This window comes from Pristiophorus japonicus, chromosome 8 (assembly GCF_044704955.1).
Source record: "Pristiophorus japonicus isolate sPriJap1 chromosome 8, sPriJap1.hap1, whole genome shotgun sequence".
Lineage (NCBI taxonomy): Eukaryota > Metazoa > Chordata > Chondrichthyes > Pristiophoridae > Pristiophorus > Pristiophorus japonicus.
The window spans coordinates 94514682-94531586 of NC_091984.1; the positions used below are offsets into that span (position 1 = coordinate 94514682).

The following is a 16905-nucleotide window of genomic DNA, read 5'->3' on the forward strand; positions in this document are numbered from 1 at the left end:
CCGAGCTGTCCTGCCATGACTTAACCTTAGATAGGCAACAACAATGCTAATGTTTACTCATTGTTATAGAAGAGAAAAAAGAAAAACTACTCACCAATCACCTTCCAATCACTTACCCCCTTGGCTGTGACATCACCTTTATGTTTCTTTCTACTTCTTTTTTGCCTTCTCCCTGTAGCTGCACAAATACGCCTCTCGCTGCCGCTGGGCCTTTTATAGGCCGCTCCGACACCACGCACTCCCGCCTCTCGGACTGCCACCGCCTCTCGCTGCCGCTGGGCCTTTTATATCCCTGTTATTCCCCAGGTCAATTTTCAACCATCTCCCATCCCTGTTATTCCCCAGGTCCTTTTTCAACCATCTCCCATCCCTGTTATTCCCCAGGTCCTTTTTCAACCATCTCCCATCCCTGTTATTCCCCAGGTCTATTTTCAACCAAGGCTAAAAGCACGATTGACATTTTCTGTGACTACAGTGTGTTATCCATCGTTGTTTTCCTCAACCTCTCTGCAGTATTTGATGATGTTGACCATGCCATCATCCACCTTCATCCAACTTTGTGAGACTGGCCTCCCTTAGTTCCATTTCTACCTATCCAATTTTCTAATTTCATGTTTCTATTCAGTTGGATCATTCATAGCTGATTTTACAAATATGACAGCAGTAGGAATCAAGCTGGTATAAAAATCTAATTAATATTGGATAGGTAACCTTGTTTATTGTGGACACTTTTTAGTTTTTGTGAATATTTGAAAAAAAACTTTGAAATTTGACATTATGTGAATAAAGGGAGGCAAGCTCAAACCATGTATGTGATGTTGTCTTAACTTACGCCGGGGGTGGGGGGTGGGGGAGCAGACTTCAGATGAGGCAAATACATGGAAATGAGAACTGTAATACTGTCCTTTTACCACTTGTTGAGCCCCCTCAGTATCTTATATGTTGCAATAAGATACCCTCTCATTCTTCTAAACTCCCATGAATATAGGCCCAACCTGCTTAACCTTTCTTCATAAGTCAACCCCTTCATCTCAGGAATCAACCTCGTGAACCTTCTCTGAATTGCCTCCATTGCAAGTATATACCTCATTTAATAAGGAGACCAAAACTGTCTGTCTAAGCAGGAAGGTCAGCAGGTGACACTCTGCCAATGGCACCCTCCAAGAAGTTCGTTGAGGATAAAGAGGATTCATCATAAAGATACGGGTAACTCTGCTGTTAGTTTCCCCTCCTTTCTGAGTGTAATGTAGCCAAATTTGCTGATGTTACAAAGATAGGTGGGAAAGCAAGTTGTGAGGAGGACGGAGAGAATTTACATAGGGATATAGACAGGCTAAGTGAGTGGGCAAAAATTTGGCAGATATAGTATAATGTGGGAAAATGTGAGGTTATCCACTTTGGTAGGAAAAATAAAAAAGCAAATTATTATTAAACTGGGGAGAGATTACAAAATGCAATGGTACACAGGGATCTGGGGGTCCTTGTACATGAAACATAAAAAGTTAGCATGCAGATACAGCATATAATTAGGAAGGCAAATGGAATGGTGGCCTTTATTGCAAGGGGGATGGAGTAGAAATGCAGAGAAGTCCTGCTACAACTGTACAGGGCATTGGTAAGACCACACCTGGAGTACCGCATACAGTTTTGGTCTCCTTATTTACTGCACTGGAGGCAGTTCAGAGAAGGTTCACGAGATTGATTCCTGAGATGAACAGGTTGTCATATGAAGAAAGGTTGAGTAGGTTGGGCCTATAATTATTGGAGTTCAGAAGAATGAGAGGTGATCTTATTGAAATGTGTAAGATTCTGAGGGGGCTTGACAGGGTAGATGCAGAGAGGATGTTTCCCCTCGTGGGGCAATCTAGAACTAGGGGGCATAGTTTCAGAATAAGGGGTCGCCCATTTAAAATGGAAATGAGGTGGAATTTCTTCTCTCAGAGGGTTGTGAATCTTTGGAATTCTCTACCTGAGAGAGCTGTGGAGGCTGGCTCATTGAATGTATTTAAGGTGGTCGTAGACAGATTTTTGAAAGATAAGGGAGACAAGGGTTATGGGGAGTGGGCAGGGAAGTGGAGTTGAGGCCAGGATCAGATTAGCCATGATCTTATTGAATGGCAGAGCAAGCTCGAGGGACCAAATTTTTTATTTTTTATTTTTTAATTTTTTTAATCCAATTTCGTTCCAGATCAACTCTAACGCCAAAGATCACTTTGCGCCAATGTGTTTGATCTTAGGCCAAAAGGCCGAGAAGCGAAGTTGCACCGTTCCTGGAAATATTGCAATACCAGGTCGGTGCATGGAGTGGACGGGGCAAGCCCCTGATCCAGCTCCCTGTCCAAAAATCAATTCAATATCATGTCCCCATAGGGGATATTAAACTGATAAGAACAGATACTACACCAAATACTAGACCAAATGGCCCACTCCTGCTCCTATTTCTTATGTTTCTTATGTATGTTTCTCCTGTTGGAGGAAGTACCTGACCTGTGCTACAGAACTTTTCAACAGAGACGTTGAAAACTCATTATGGGCAGAATTGCAGGATTGAACCCATATCCCAATGCTCCAATGCACAATACGTTCGAGCTTATAAATTTTGCCTTTGTTTGTTCTCATGTTTGTTGATAGGTGCAAGAAATTATTTTTCGACAGTCATCATTTCCTCTTGGTATTTACATGTCAGTTGCTGATTTGCTTTAGCAATGCACTAACAATAAATTGCATTGTGGTTGCCTCAACACAGCAAATTTGTTTACTGCTGTTGGGCCGTGGAGAGAAAACAGTTTCCAGTTTTGGTGAGAATGAAGTTGTCTTCCAAAGCTGAGTCATTCCATTTGGTTATCAGCACAGGTATTCCTGGCTATGGTCGGTTTCTCAAATGGCCCTTTAGAACAGTTAAATTTTTTAATAAATCACCGTGATATGAATATAGATATAGATTATATGGCTTAGATTGTCCTCTTAGTATTAAGACTGGTTTGGTGACTTGCCTGCCAGTGATGCCATGAATTTCCCAGGGTTAGTCTAATTTAAGTCGTTTTGGTGGACTCCCAGCAGTAGATTGAAAGATTGCCACGAGGCGGTGGGAGGAAATGCCTGTTGCAGGCAGCCTCATAGAAAAAAGTTTTAGTGAGATGATAATCTATCCATATAGAATTGCCTCTGCATTCGGTTGTCCTTGTTTGGGTCTTTGGGTGGCAGACTCTGTTGTGCCTCCTCTAGCCATGTTTTTTCTGAAGAAAATCCTGCCCATAAATATTGCATCGAGCACACATCCACCACACTTTATTACAGCTGTAAAACAACTTTCATCGTGTGTCCTTCTGAACTGAAGCATGACATTTACAAGCTCTCATTCAGTTCAGGATACCTGGATTCCCACAGGAAGAATTTGGGCAATAGAATTTAAAGGACAGGCCAGGTTAGCAAGTAAACATCACAGCAGTGCTCCAGACCACTGTAAGCTATACCATGGGAAGTCTGCTAGGGCTAAAGTTTAATGCTCATTGAAACTAATGTTCCCATTTTTTGTTGTTTTGCAATCATATGACAGTTTGACTAAAGTTACAAAATATTACCCTAACTTGCAGAATTATCCCAAGAGTGTTCATAATATGGGTCTCATTACACAAAAGAGGAAAATCCAACTTTGCCACATGGTGACAACATTCTTTGAAGATTAATGTCATTTGTATTTTGTAAATTGTCCAAGGCTAAATTTATTTATAATCCTGCATTGTGAACTCTATTTTTGCAGTGTGCCCTGTGGTAATGGTGATAATAGAGATTTTAAATGCAGCACTAGACACATATCTTGCTCAGCAGTACAAAGGAGAGTCATACACCACCAGATTAACATTTCATTCTTAACTAAAATATGTCCTCGCACAGTTCAGTGCCAGTTCCATTGTTACGGCAGATCAAATGCAAGATTTTACTCCCCACCCATTATCACGATATTCATGGCACTTTCCATAAGCAGACCGAGTCTCCTATGAACTGAAATCTGTATCCTATTCACTGCTGTGTAACATCAGGTTCCACATGTATGCTGACGTCGCCCAGCTCTACCTCAGCACCACACCTCTCTACTGTCTCTGATTTGTCACACTGCTTGTCCGACATCCAGTCCTGGATGAGAAGAAATTTCCTCCAATTAAATATTGGGAAAAGCGAAGCCATTTTTCGCCACAAACTCCTTTTCCTAGCCACCGACTGTCTGAGACTGAACCAGATCGTTCACAACCTCAGCATCCTATTTGACACTGAGATGAGCTTCTGACAACATATCCATTCCATCACCAAGAATGCCTACTTCCACTTCTAACATCGCCCGACTTCGCACCTGCCTCAGCTCATCTGCTGGTGAAACCCTCATCCATGTCTTTGTTACCTCTAGACATGACTATTCCAATGCTCTCCTGGCCAACCTCCTATCTTCCACCCTATATAAACTTAAGATCATCCAAAACTCTGTTGCCCGTATCTTAACTTGTACCAAGTCTCATTCGCCCATCACCCCAGTGCTGACTGACCTATATTGGCTCCCGGTCCAGCAATGCCTCAATTTTAAAATTCTCAACCTTGTTTTCAAACCGAACCATGGCCTGGCCCCTCCCTATCGCTGTAATCACCTCCAGCCCGACAACCCTCCAAGATCCCCGCCCTCCTCTAATTCTGGCCTCTGATGCAGCCCCAATTTTAATCACTCCCCTCATTAGTGGCCATGCCTTCAGCTTTAAGCTCTGAAATTCCCTCCCTAAACCTCTCCATCTCTCCATCTCTCCTCCTTTAAGATGCTCCTTAAAACCTAAATCTTTGTCCAAGTTTTTGGTCACCTGTCCTAATATCTCCTTAGGTGACTCAATATCAAATTGTGTTTGATAATGCTCCTGTGAAGCACTTTGGAATGTTTTACTACATTAAAGGCGCTATATAAATGCAAGTTGTGTGTAAAGGATAGCATGTTCTCATTTAACGATTAATCATTATTGTAGTGTACTGTTTGTTCTTGCGATATCTACCACTTCTGAAGGTACAACAGAACACTGCTCCAGACATTTGGATAACTACCACTTCACCCATTGGTTCTGAAGGTGGAAAATAATACTGCGCCAGACCCATGTGTACAATGGGGTGTTCAAACTGGGAAGCCTGATAAGCCCTGGATATGTTCAAGCAAACAGCCCAGACTTACAGTTTAAGAAAGAAACTATCATATGAAATTAACCCTTTACACGTTGATTCTAGCAAAAAATAATTAATATAAGAACATAAGAAATAGGAGCAGGAGTAGACCATGCGCCCCCTCGAGTTTGCTCCGCCATTTAATAAGATCATGGCTGATCCGACCATGGACTCAGGTTCACTTCCCTGCCCGCTACCCATAACCCCTTATTCCCTTATTGATTAAGAAACTGTCTATCTCTGTCTTAAATTTATTCAATGAACCAGCTTTCACAGCTCTCTGAGGCAGTGAATTCCACGGATTTACATCCCACTGAGAGAAGAAATTCCTCCTCATCTCAGTTTTAAATGGGCGGCCCCTTATTCTAAGATTATGCCCCCTAGTTCTAGTCTCCCCTATCTGTGGAAACATCCTCTCTGCATCCACCTTGTCAAGCCACCTCATAATCTTATGTTTCAATAAGACCACCTCTCATTCTTCTGAATTCCAATGAGTATTGGCCCTATCTACTCAACCTTTCCTCATAAGTCAACCCCCCCATCTCTGGAATTAACCGAGTGAACCTTCTCTGAACAGTCTCCAAATCAAGTATATCCTTTCTTAAATATGGAAACCAAAACTGCACACAGTATTCCAGGTGTGGCCTCACCAATACCTTATATAGCTGTAGCAAGACTTCCCTGCTTTTATACTCCCTTGCAATAAAGCCCAAGATTCAAGTGGCCTTCCTGATCACTTGCTGTACCTGCATACCAACTTTTTATGTTTCATGCACCAGGACCCCCATGTCCCAGTGTACTGCAGCACTTTGCAATTTTTCTCCATTTAAATAATAACTTGCTCTTTGATTTTTTCTGCATAACCTCACATTTTCCAACATTATACTCCATCTGCCAAATTTTTGCCCACTCACTTAGCCTGTCTATGTCCTTTTGCAGGTTTTTTGTATCCTCCTCACACATTGCTTTTCCTCCCATCTTTGTATCATCAGCAAACTTGGCTACATTATACTTGGTCCCTTCATCCAAGTTGTTAATATAGATTGTAAATAGTTGGGATCCCAGCACTGATCCCTGCGGCACCCACTAGTTACTGATTGCCAACCCGAGAATGAACCATTTATCGCAACTCTTTGTTTTCTGTTCGTTAGCCAATCCTCCTCTATCCATGCTAATATATTACCCCTAATGCAGTAAACTTTTATCTTGATCAGTAATCTTTTATGTGGCACCTTGTCAAATGCTTTCTGGAAGTCCAAATACCCCACATCTACTGGTTCCTCTTTATCCATCCTGTTCATTACATCCTCAAAGAATTCCAGCAAATTTGTCAAACATGACTTCCCCTTCATAAATCCATGCTGACTCTGCCCGACTGAATTATGCTTTTCCAAATATCCTGCTACTGCTTTGTTAATAATTGACGCCAACATTTTCCCAACCACAGATGTTAGGCTAACTGGTCTATAGTTTCCTGCTTTTTGTCTGCCTCCTTTTTAAAACAGGGGTGTTACATTTGCAGTTTTCAAATCTGCTGGGACCTCCCCAGAATCCAGGGAATTTTGGGAAATTACAACCAATGCATCCACAATCCCTGCCGTGACTTCTCTTAAGACCCTAGGATGCAAGCCATCAAGTCCAGGGGATTTATCTGCCTTTAGTCCCATTATCTTACTGAGACCACTTCCATTGTGATTGTGTTAAGTTCCTTCCCCCTATAGCCCCTTGACTATCCACTGTTGGGATATTTTTAGTGTGCTCTACCATAAGGACTGATACAAAATATTTGTTCAGAGTTTCTGCCATCACCATGTTCCCCATTACTAATTCCCCGGTCTCATCCTCTAAAGGACCAACATTTACTTTAGCCACTCTTTTCCTTTTTATATACCTATAGAAACTCTTGCTATCTGTTTTTTTTTAAAATTTTGTGCTAGTTTACTTTCATAGTCTATCTTTCCTTTCTTAATCATTTTTTTAGTCATTTTTTGCTGGCCGTTCAAAGCTTCCCAATCTTCTGTCCTCCCACTAGTTTTGGCCACTTTGTCTGCCTTTGTTTTTAATTGGATACCATCCTTTATTTCTTTAAAAACATAAAAACATACACAATTGGTGCAAGAGCAGGCCATTTGGCCCTTCGAACCTGCACCGCCATTCAATATGATCATGGCTGATCATGCTACTTCAGTACCCCATTCCCGCCTTCTCTCCATACCCCCTGATCCCCTTAGCCGTAAGGGCCACATCTAACTCCCTCTTGAATATATCCAACGAACTGGACTCAACAACTTTCTGTGGTAGAGAATTCCACAGGTTCACCACTCGCTGGGTGATAAAGTTTCTAAAGTTTCTCCTCAGCTCGGTCCTACATGGCTTACCCCTTATCCTTAGACTGTGACCCCTGGTTCTGGACTTCCCCAACATCGGGAACATTCTTCCTGCATCTAACCTGTCTAGTCCCGTCATAATTTTATATGTTTCTATGAGATCCCCTCTCATTCTTTTAAATTACAGTGAATATAAGCTTAGCCGATCCAATCTTTCTTCATATGTCAGTCCTGCCATCCTGGGAATTAGTCTGGTGAACCTTTGCTGCATTCCCTCAATAGCAAGCACGTCCTTCCTCAGATTAGGAGACCAAAACTGCACACAATACTCAAGGTGTGGTCTCACCAAGGCCCTGTACAACTGCAGTAAGACCTCCCTGCTCCGATACTCAAATCCTCTCGTTATGAAGGCCAGCATGCCATTTGCTTTCTTTATAGCCTGCTGTACCTGCATGCCTACCTTCAGTGATTGATGTACCATGACACCCAGGTCTCATTGCGCCTCCCATTTTACTAATATCATTATTCAGATAATAATCTGCCTTCCTGTTTTTGCCACCAAAATGGATAACCTCATATTTATCCACATTATACTGCATCTGCCATGCAGTTGCCTATTCACCTAACCTGTCCAATTCACCCTGCAGCCTCTTAGCATCTTCCTCACAGCTCACACTGCCACCCAGCTTAGTATCATCTGCAAACTTGGAGATATTACATTCAATTCCTCCGTCCAAATCATTAATGTATATTGTAAATAATTGGGGTTCCAGCACTGAACCTTGCGACACTCCACTAGTCACTGCCTGCCATTCTGAAAAGGACTCGTTTATTCCCACTCTTTGCATCCTGTCTGCCAACCAGTTCTCTATCCACAGCAATACATTACCCCCAATACCAAGTGCCTTAATTTTGCACACTAATGTCTTGTGTGGGACCTTGTCAAAAGCCTTTTCAAAGTCTAAATACACCTCATCCATTGGTTCTCCCTTATCCACTCTACTAGTTACATCCTCAAAAAACTCTAGAAGATTTGTCAAGCATGATTTCCCTTTCATAAATCCATGTTGACTCGGACCGATCCTGTCACTGCTTTCCAAATGCGCTGCTAATACATCTTTAATAATTGATTCCAGCATTTTCCCCACCACCGATGTCAGGCTAACCGGTCTATAATTCCCTGTTTTCTCTCTCCCTCCTTTTTTTGAAAAGTGGGGTTACATTTAGCTACTCTCCAATCCATAGGAACTGATCCAGAGTCCATGGAATTTTGGAAAATAACCACCAATGCATCTACTATTTCGAGGGCCACTTCCTTAAGTACTCTGGGATGCAGACTATCAGGCCTTAGGGATTTATCGGCCTTCAGTCCCATCAATTTCCCTAACACCATTTCCTGGCTAATAAGGATTTCCCTCAATTCCTCCTTCTCGCTAGACCCTCGGTCCCCTAGTATTTTCGGGAGGTTATTCGTGTCTTCCTTAGTGAAGACAGAACCAAAGTATTTGTTCAATTGGTCTGTCATTTCCTTGTTCACCATTATAAATTCACCTGCTTCTGACTGCAAGGGACCTACATTTGTTAGCCACGGATGGCTATCTTTTCTTTTATACCCTTTTTTCCTCATTGGAATATATTTTTCTTGAGAGTTACAAAATACCTCCTTAAATGTGCACTGTTCATCAACCGTCCTACACTTTAATCTATTTTCCCAGTCCACTTTAGCCAACTCTGTCCTCATACCTTTGTAGTCTCTTTTATTTAAGCTTGGTACGCTGGTTTGAAATCCAACTTTCTCGCCCTCCATCTGAATTTAAAATTAAGCCATGCTATGGTCACTCATTCCAAGGGGATCCTTTACTAGGAGATTGTTTATTAATCCTGTCTCATTACACAGGACCAGATCTAAGATAGCCTGCCCCCTGGTTGGTTCCGTTACATTCTGCTCAAGGAACCCGCCCCTTATAAACCACATGAACTCTTCCTCAAGGCTACCCTGAGCAATTTGATTTGTCCAATCAATATGGAGGTTAAAATCGCCCATGATTATTGCTGTTCCCTTTTTACAAGCCCCCTCTATTTCCTGGTTTATACTCCGACCAACGGAGTTGCTACTGTTAGGGGACCTATAGACATAATTATAAGTTTAAAAAATCCAGCACACACAAACAAAGCAGTTTTGCCACAATTGCCAATTCCTGGCAATTCTCTCAATTCAGTGACAAGAATGCTCAATTAAGCGAATTAATGCATTCTCGCCTTATCAAAAAAAGTAGCTGCAACAATCTTATGAATAATCACCAGGCAGGCCTCGAAGTCCTTTGAAGAAAATACAAAAATATTAAATTTTTGTGACTAAAGACGATATAAAAACTGTTGCAATTGTGATTCTTCGAAATCATCTCAAATTTTTCTGCCTAAAGTTTGTGTGCATTGAATAATGGGAGAAACATTGATTTCATCAGCCTTCTAACTAATCTGATTGGTTTAGATTGAGAACTTCCAATCCCAGTTGGAGAAAAAGTTGATTCTTATGAAATGCTGATGATGCGAAACGTGGTTTACAAAGCTGAAGTTTGACCTTTATGCACAGGCTCCATGCTATGTACCTAAGTGGCCCACAAAGACCAAAAAGCTGTACAGTCCTGATATTGGACCAAGATTTACTGTGAAAATATCTGAGGCTACCCACGCTCACTGTTATTTGTGTACAACTCGGACAGATGGCAGTTAAAAACGAAAATCCGGAAGTTGCTGTCCAAGATGCGCCGCTCCTCCATAAGCTGCATGAAAACAGCTTCATGTAGAAACATAGAAACATAGAAAATAGGTGCAGGAGTAGGCCATTCAGCCCTTCAAGCCTGCACCACCATTCAATAAGATCATGGCTGATCATTCCCTCAGTACCCCTTTCCTGCTTTCTCTCGATACCCCTTGATCCCTTTAGCCATAAGAACCATATCTAACTCCCTCTTGAATATATCCAATGAACTGGCATCAACAACTCTCTGCGGTAGGGAATTCCACAGGTTAACAACTCTCTGAGTGAAGAAGTTTCTCCTCATCTCAGTCCTAAATGGCCTACTCCTTATCCTAAGACTGTGTCCCCTGGTTCTGGACTTCCCCATCATCGAGAACATTCTTCCTGCATCTAACCTGTCCAGTTCTGTCAGAATCTTATATGTTTCTATGAGATCCCCTCTCATCCTTCTAAACTCCAATGTATAAAGGCCCAGTTGATCCAGTCTCTCCTCATATGTCAGTCCCGCCATCCCGGGAATCAGTCTGGTGAACCTTCGCTGCACTCCCTCAATAGCAAGAACGTCCATCCTCAGATTAGGAGACCAAAACTGAACACAATATTGCAGGTGAGGCCTCACCAAGGCCCTGTGCAAATGCAGTAAGACCACCCTGCTCCTCTACTCAAATCCCCTAGCTATGAAGGCCAACATACCATTTGCCTTCTTCACCGCCTGCTGTACTTGCATGCCAACTTTCAATGACTGATGAACCATGACACCCAGGTCTCGTTGCACCTCCCCCTTTCCTAATCTGCCGCCATTCAGATAATATTCTGCCTACGTGTTTTAGCCCCCAAAGTGGATAACCTCACATTTATCCACATTATACTGCATCTGCCAAGCATTTGCCCACTCACCTAACCTGTCCAAGTCACCCTGCAGCCTTTTAGCGTCCTCCTCACAGCTCACACCAGTTTAGTGTCATCTGCAAACTTGGAGATATTACACTCAATTCCTTCATTAAAATCATTAATGTATATTGTAAAGAGCTGGGGTCCTAGCACTGAGCCCTGCGGCACTCCACTAGTCACTGCCTGCCATTTCTGAAAAGGACCTGTTTATCCTGACTCTCTGCTTCCTGTCTGCCAACTAATTCTCTATCCATGTCAGTGCATTACCCCCAATACCATGTGCTTTGATTTTGCACACCAATCTCTTGTGTGGGACCTTGTCAAAAGCCTTTTGAAAGTCCAAATACACCACATCCACTGGTTCTCCCTTGTCCACTCTGCTAGTTACATCCTCAAAAAATTCCAGAAGATTTGTCAAGCGTGATTTCCCTTTCATAAATCCATGCTGACTTGGACCGATCCTGTCACTGCTTTCCAAATGCATTGCTATTTCATCTTTAATAATTGATTCCACTTTTTCCCCACTACTGATGTCAGGCTAACCAGTCTATAATTACCCGTTTTCTCTCTACCTCCTTTTTTAAACAGTGGTGTTACATTAGCTAGCCTCTAGTCCATAGGGACTGATCCAGAGTTGATAGACTGTTGGAAAATGATCACCAATGCATCCACTATTTCTATGGCTACTTCCTTAAGTACTCTGGGATGCAGATTATCAAGCCCCGGGGATTTATCGGCCTTCAATCCCATCAATTTCCCTAACACAATTTCCCGCTTTATAAGGCTATCCTTCAGTTCCTCCTTCTCACTAGACCCTCAGTCCCCTTGTATTTCCGGAAGGTTATTTGTGTCTTCCTTCATGAAAACAGAATGAAAGTATTTGTTTAGCTGGTCCACCGTTCCTTTGTTCCCCATTATAAATTCACCTGAATCCGACTGCAAGAGACCTATGTTTGTTTTCACTAATCTTTTTCTCTTCACATATCGATAGAAGCTTTTGCAGTCAGTTTTTATGTTCCCAGCAAGCTTCCTCTATTTCCCCCTCCTAATTAAACCCTTTGTCCTCCTCTGCTGTTTTACAAAATTCTCCCAGTCCCCAGGTTTGCTGCTTTTTCTGGCCACTTTATAAGCTTCTTCCTTGGATTTAACATTATCCTTAATTTCCCTTGTTAGCCACGGTTGAGCCACCTTCCCCGTGTTATTTTTACTCCAGACAGGGATGTACAATTGTTGAAGTTCATCCATGTGATCTTTAAATGTTTGCCATTGCCTATCCACCGTCAACCCTTTAAGCAGCACTTGCCAGTCTATTCTAGCCAATTCACGTCTCATACCATCGAAGGTACCTTTCCCGAAGTTCAGGACCCTAGTCTCTGAATTAACTGTGTCACTCTCCATCTTAATAAAGAATTCTACCATATTATGGTCACTCTTCCCCAAGGTGCCTCACACAATAAGATTGTTAATTAGTCCTTTCTCATTACACATCACCCAGTCTAGGATGGCCAGCCCTCTAGTTGGTTCCTCGACATATTGGTCGAGAAAACCATCCCTAATACACTCCAGGAAATCCTACTCCATCGCATTGCTACCAGTTTGGTTAGCCCAGTCAATATGTAGATTAAAGTTGTCCATGATAACTGCTGTACCTTTATTGCACGCATTCCTAATTTCTTGTTTGATGCTGTCCCCATCCTCATTACTACTGTTTGGTGTTCTGTACACAACTCCCACTCGCGTTTTCTGCCCTTTGGTATTCCTCAGCTCCACCCATACAAATTCCACATCATCCAAGCTAATGTCGTTCCGTACTATTGTATTAATTTCCTCTTTAACCAGCAATGTCACCCCACCTCCTTTTCCTTTCTGTCTATCCTTCTTAAATGTTGAATACCCCTGGATGTTGGGTTCCCAGCCTTGGTCACCCTGGAGCCATGTCTCCGTGATGCCAATTACATCATATCCGTTAACTGCTATCTGCGCAGTTAATTCGTCCACCTTATTCCGAATACTCCTCGCACTGAGGCATAGTGCCTTCTGGCTTGTCTTTTTAACACCCTTTGCCCCTTTAGGATTTTGCTGTAATGTGACCCTTTTTGCTTTTTGCCTTAGGTTTCTCTGCTCTCCACTTTTACTTTTCTTCTTTCTATCTCATGCCATTTGGCTCCCCATTCAAATGTATTGAACAACAAGAAGTTCCTGCACCGATGTCGTAGATATGGACTAAACTCGCCACAAAAAGTTAAGGTTGTCCATTCAGTCTAGGTACCCTTTTAATTAAATTTTTTTTAATTTTTCTTTCTGTACCTTATTTGACATTGAATGAACTATTCTAACTTTCACTTCCAGATTCTGACTCTGCGCTGCTCATTCACAATACTCCAATCTGATTGTTTAAGCAGATAAACAGTGGCTTGCCCTGTTTTCATCGGTCCCAGATGCCCTGTAGAGGGCCCCGCGCGGTTTCGATGTCCCGCTGACGCCAACTTGCCATGCAAAAGATTATGGAAATTAAACTGACAAGTGCAAGTCTGACAACAACTTGAATTTATATAGCACCTTTAATGTAGTAAAATGTCGCAAGGCACTTCACAGGAGTATTATCAAACAAATTTGACACCGAGCCATATAGAGAGATATTAGGCAGACTTGGTCAAAGAGTTAGGTTTTAAGGAGCATCTTAAAGGAGGAAAGAGAAGCGGTGAAGTTTTGGGAGGGAATTTCAGAGCTTAGGGCCTCGGCAGCTGAAGGCATGGCCAACAATGGTGGAGCAATTAAAATCAGTGATGCACAAGAGGCCATAATTGGAGGAGCGCAGATACATCAGAGTTGTAGGGCTGGAGGAGATTAAAGAGATAGGGAGGGAGATGAGGCCATGGAGAGATTTGAAACAAGGATGTGATTGTTAAAATCGAGGCATTGATTAACAGGGAGCCAATGTAAGCATCGGCTCCCCAAGGATTGTTGGATACCTGGACATTGCGTTTTAATATTTCTCACTGCAGAAAAAAAGCTGACAGCCTGTTGTGGGAGGGACTCAGGTACTTTTCCATGTTGTACTCGAAATCCACATCTGATGAGCGGGGGTGGTCTGGGACTTTACAATGGCCAGGATAATGCAACTCATCACAGGTAATGGGCAAAGATGGAGGGTCCATTGTTAAGCAATGTGAACTGGTCAGTGATCAAGCCATTACCTGGAATGAGATAACCCCGGGACGCGGGAAACCACAACAATAGAAAGCCATTAAGCCCCAGACCGGTTGGAAGCGAAACCCCATCACCAACCATTACTGGAATACACATGGGCCACTCAGACAGAAGCCTTGAAACAAGGAAAACTTTATTGGGCCAGAAGAAGCAAACAAACAGGATTCTCAAAACAAGAAAACACTTTATTTGGCCAGAAAAGGCAAACAGACTTTGGATATAACAGGTGGCCGCATGGCCATAGCTCTCTCTCTTTGCTCTCACTTGCTTCACCTCTACAAGGACTGAGCACTCTCTCTGGGATGGAGAGAAGAAACCATAGACAGTACAGAACCTGAAGAGACACGTTTTCACCAGGAGAAGCAGCAAGTAAGCCAACGAATCGGTGAGCATCATCCCTGCCCACGCATCTTTAAGATCACAGCTATTGTGTGAGGAGGTGTCGTGTGTTCTCCCAACCAAGCCTTAGAAGGGTTTTAGTGGAGAGGTTTTGCTGCAAGGACCATAGGGGTATGCCCAACCAGTTGGTACAGATTCGGGGGTACACTGTGGATCTGAGCAGAGGGTTTAGATGTTGGGTACTTCGCGATAAGGATGGTTTAGACATGCCAGGCTATTGGATTGTACTACATCATTACTGTATTCACCTGTAGTTTTGCTGTGTTGAGGTAGCTTTAATAAAGCATTGATGGTTGAGTCTGGGGTATTTTTCTGTGACTCATTCATTTATTCAGTACAGTAATCACTCCCAGGTCTAGAACTATTGTAACGTGAGGGTGCATCGAAAACACCTAAGGGAAACCAGTTACAGAATCTGGTGACCGCGGCAGGACCTGGGCGTACTGAACAGTGAGTTATGGAAGGTATTAAGGCCAAGAGATCAGCAATGGGGGATAGGATTTCCTCATATATCTTTGGGAAAGTTAACGTAACACAACAGTGGCTAGCTACTAGACCTTTTTCACGCTGAGAGTCTGGAGGACAAAGCCGCTGAGTGGATGGGGAGTAAGGAGCATAGAAAGGCAAAAGAAAATGCCATCTGGCTCCTGTGTCTGCAGAGGCAAGTCCAACTGCTTAGGGAGCAGGTTGATAGGCTTAAGGCAAAGCTCAAGGAGTCCGAGGAACAGTCAGCCACAAGGGCCGTGGTAAGAACGAGGCTTTTAGATGAGTTACGAGAGGAAAAGCAGGAGAGGCGCACTCAGGAGGAAACCTCCCATAACACCAGGGAGTACCTGCAGTGTCAGGTAACAGAGGCCAAGCTCAATGAGCAGGTCGCACGGGAGGAGACCGCTCATCTAGCGGGTAAAGTAGACGGGCTGGAGAGGCAACTGAAGGATATTAAGACAACGTTTAGGGTAGCCACCAGTAAGAGTTTTGAAAGTGGGAATCACGGGCCCTGCCAAGAGAAAATCCAAAGCTTCACCCACGCTATCCAAGTCCAAAGGAATGGTCTGCCTAATGGCTCCGGGGGGAGCCAGGGTGGACTGGGAAGAGGAAGGGGAAGAAAGTGAGGATTGGGAGCCGGACAGGGATGCATGACCTCCGCCATGTATCCCATAGGGCAGCGAAAATATGGTGCGCCAGTAGATGGCTAAGGTCAGGGGGCGCTGCAAAGCGATTTTGTGGTCCCATTCACACCCCACAGCCACATGATTTCAGGGGTGCCCAAGCTTACCAACGAAGGTCCACTTCACGGAGGTGGAACAGGTGGGAGGGATTAATGGGTGTAACGAAGCAGAGGTTCACAAGCTGCTATTGTTTTCCCTGGCAGGGACGATGTATCAGGCCCAATCTGTCGAAAGCAAGAGGGGGCAGGGAACCATAGAGGGCTTAAAGGAGGACATCCTAAGAGCCCTGGGTCAGAACCAAGGTAGTCCATTCTCCAGGGTAGAGAGGATGCTGCAACTGGCTGGGGAAGCACCTCAGGCTTTTGCGAACCGGCTCCGGCCGGTCTATAATAAAGCCTGTAATGGAGTGCTGGACCGAGCGCAGTTGCAGTGGGGGGCCAAGGAACTATTGGCTCAGGACCCTAGTGTCAAAGAATCTGGCCCGGATTAGGGTAAAGTTCGAGAATTGGTTTGATCCTGAGGATCTCCAGAACATGGAGGCCGATGTGCTCCATCACATGAGTCTGGCATTTAAGGCTGACGTGGAGGAAGAGGTCAAACCAATTAAAGGGAAGATTCATGAGATGAAGCCCAGTACGGGTAGTAAAAGGGAATGGCGCCAGGAAGGGGTTAGCGCAGGGAAGGCTAGGATGTGTTTCAGGTGTGGGAAGACGGGACACTGGAGGAGAGACTGCCCAGCCCTGAGGAGGGGGCAAGGCAAAGGGGATCCTCCAATGCCTGAGACAAAACCTGTCGAGGGGAAGGGACCAACCGCGGAACAATTTGATGTTCTGGTGGCCGCCCTTCGGATAGCTTTTGTGCCAGAGAAGGGAAGGGTAGACGCTGCCATGAGCAGGGAAATCCTGACCGCTCCGGTAATCCCACCACCCTGACGAGCATGCACCCAGTCTGAGTACCT

At 43.7% G+C, this 16905-nt stretch overlaps 1 pseudogene; it reads right to left on the reverse strand.

Moving 5' to 3' along the window:
• Positions 1–2254: 2254 nt before the first annotated feature.
• On the reverse strand, positions 2255–2431 carry LOC139269884 (U2 spliceosomal RNA; annotated as a pseudogene).
• Between the last annotated feature and the right edge of the window lie 14474 nt (positions 2432–16905).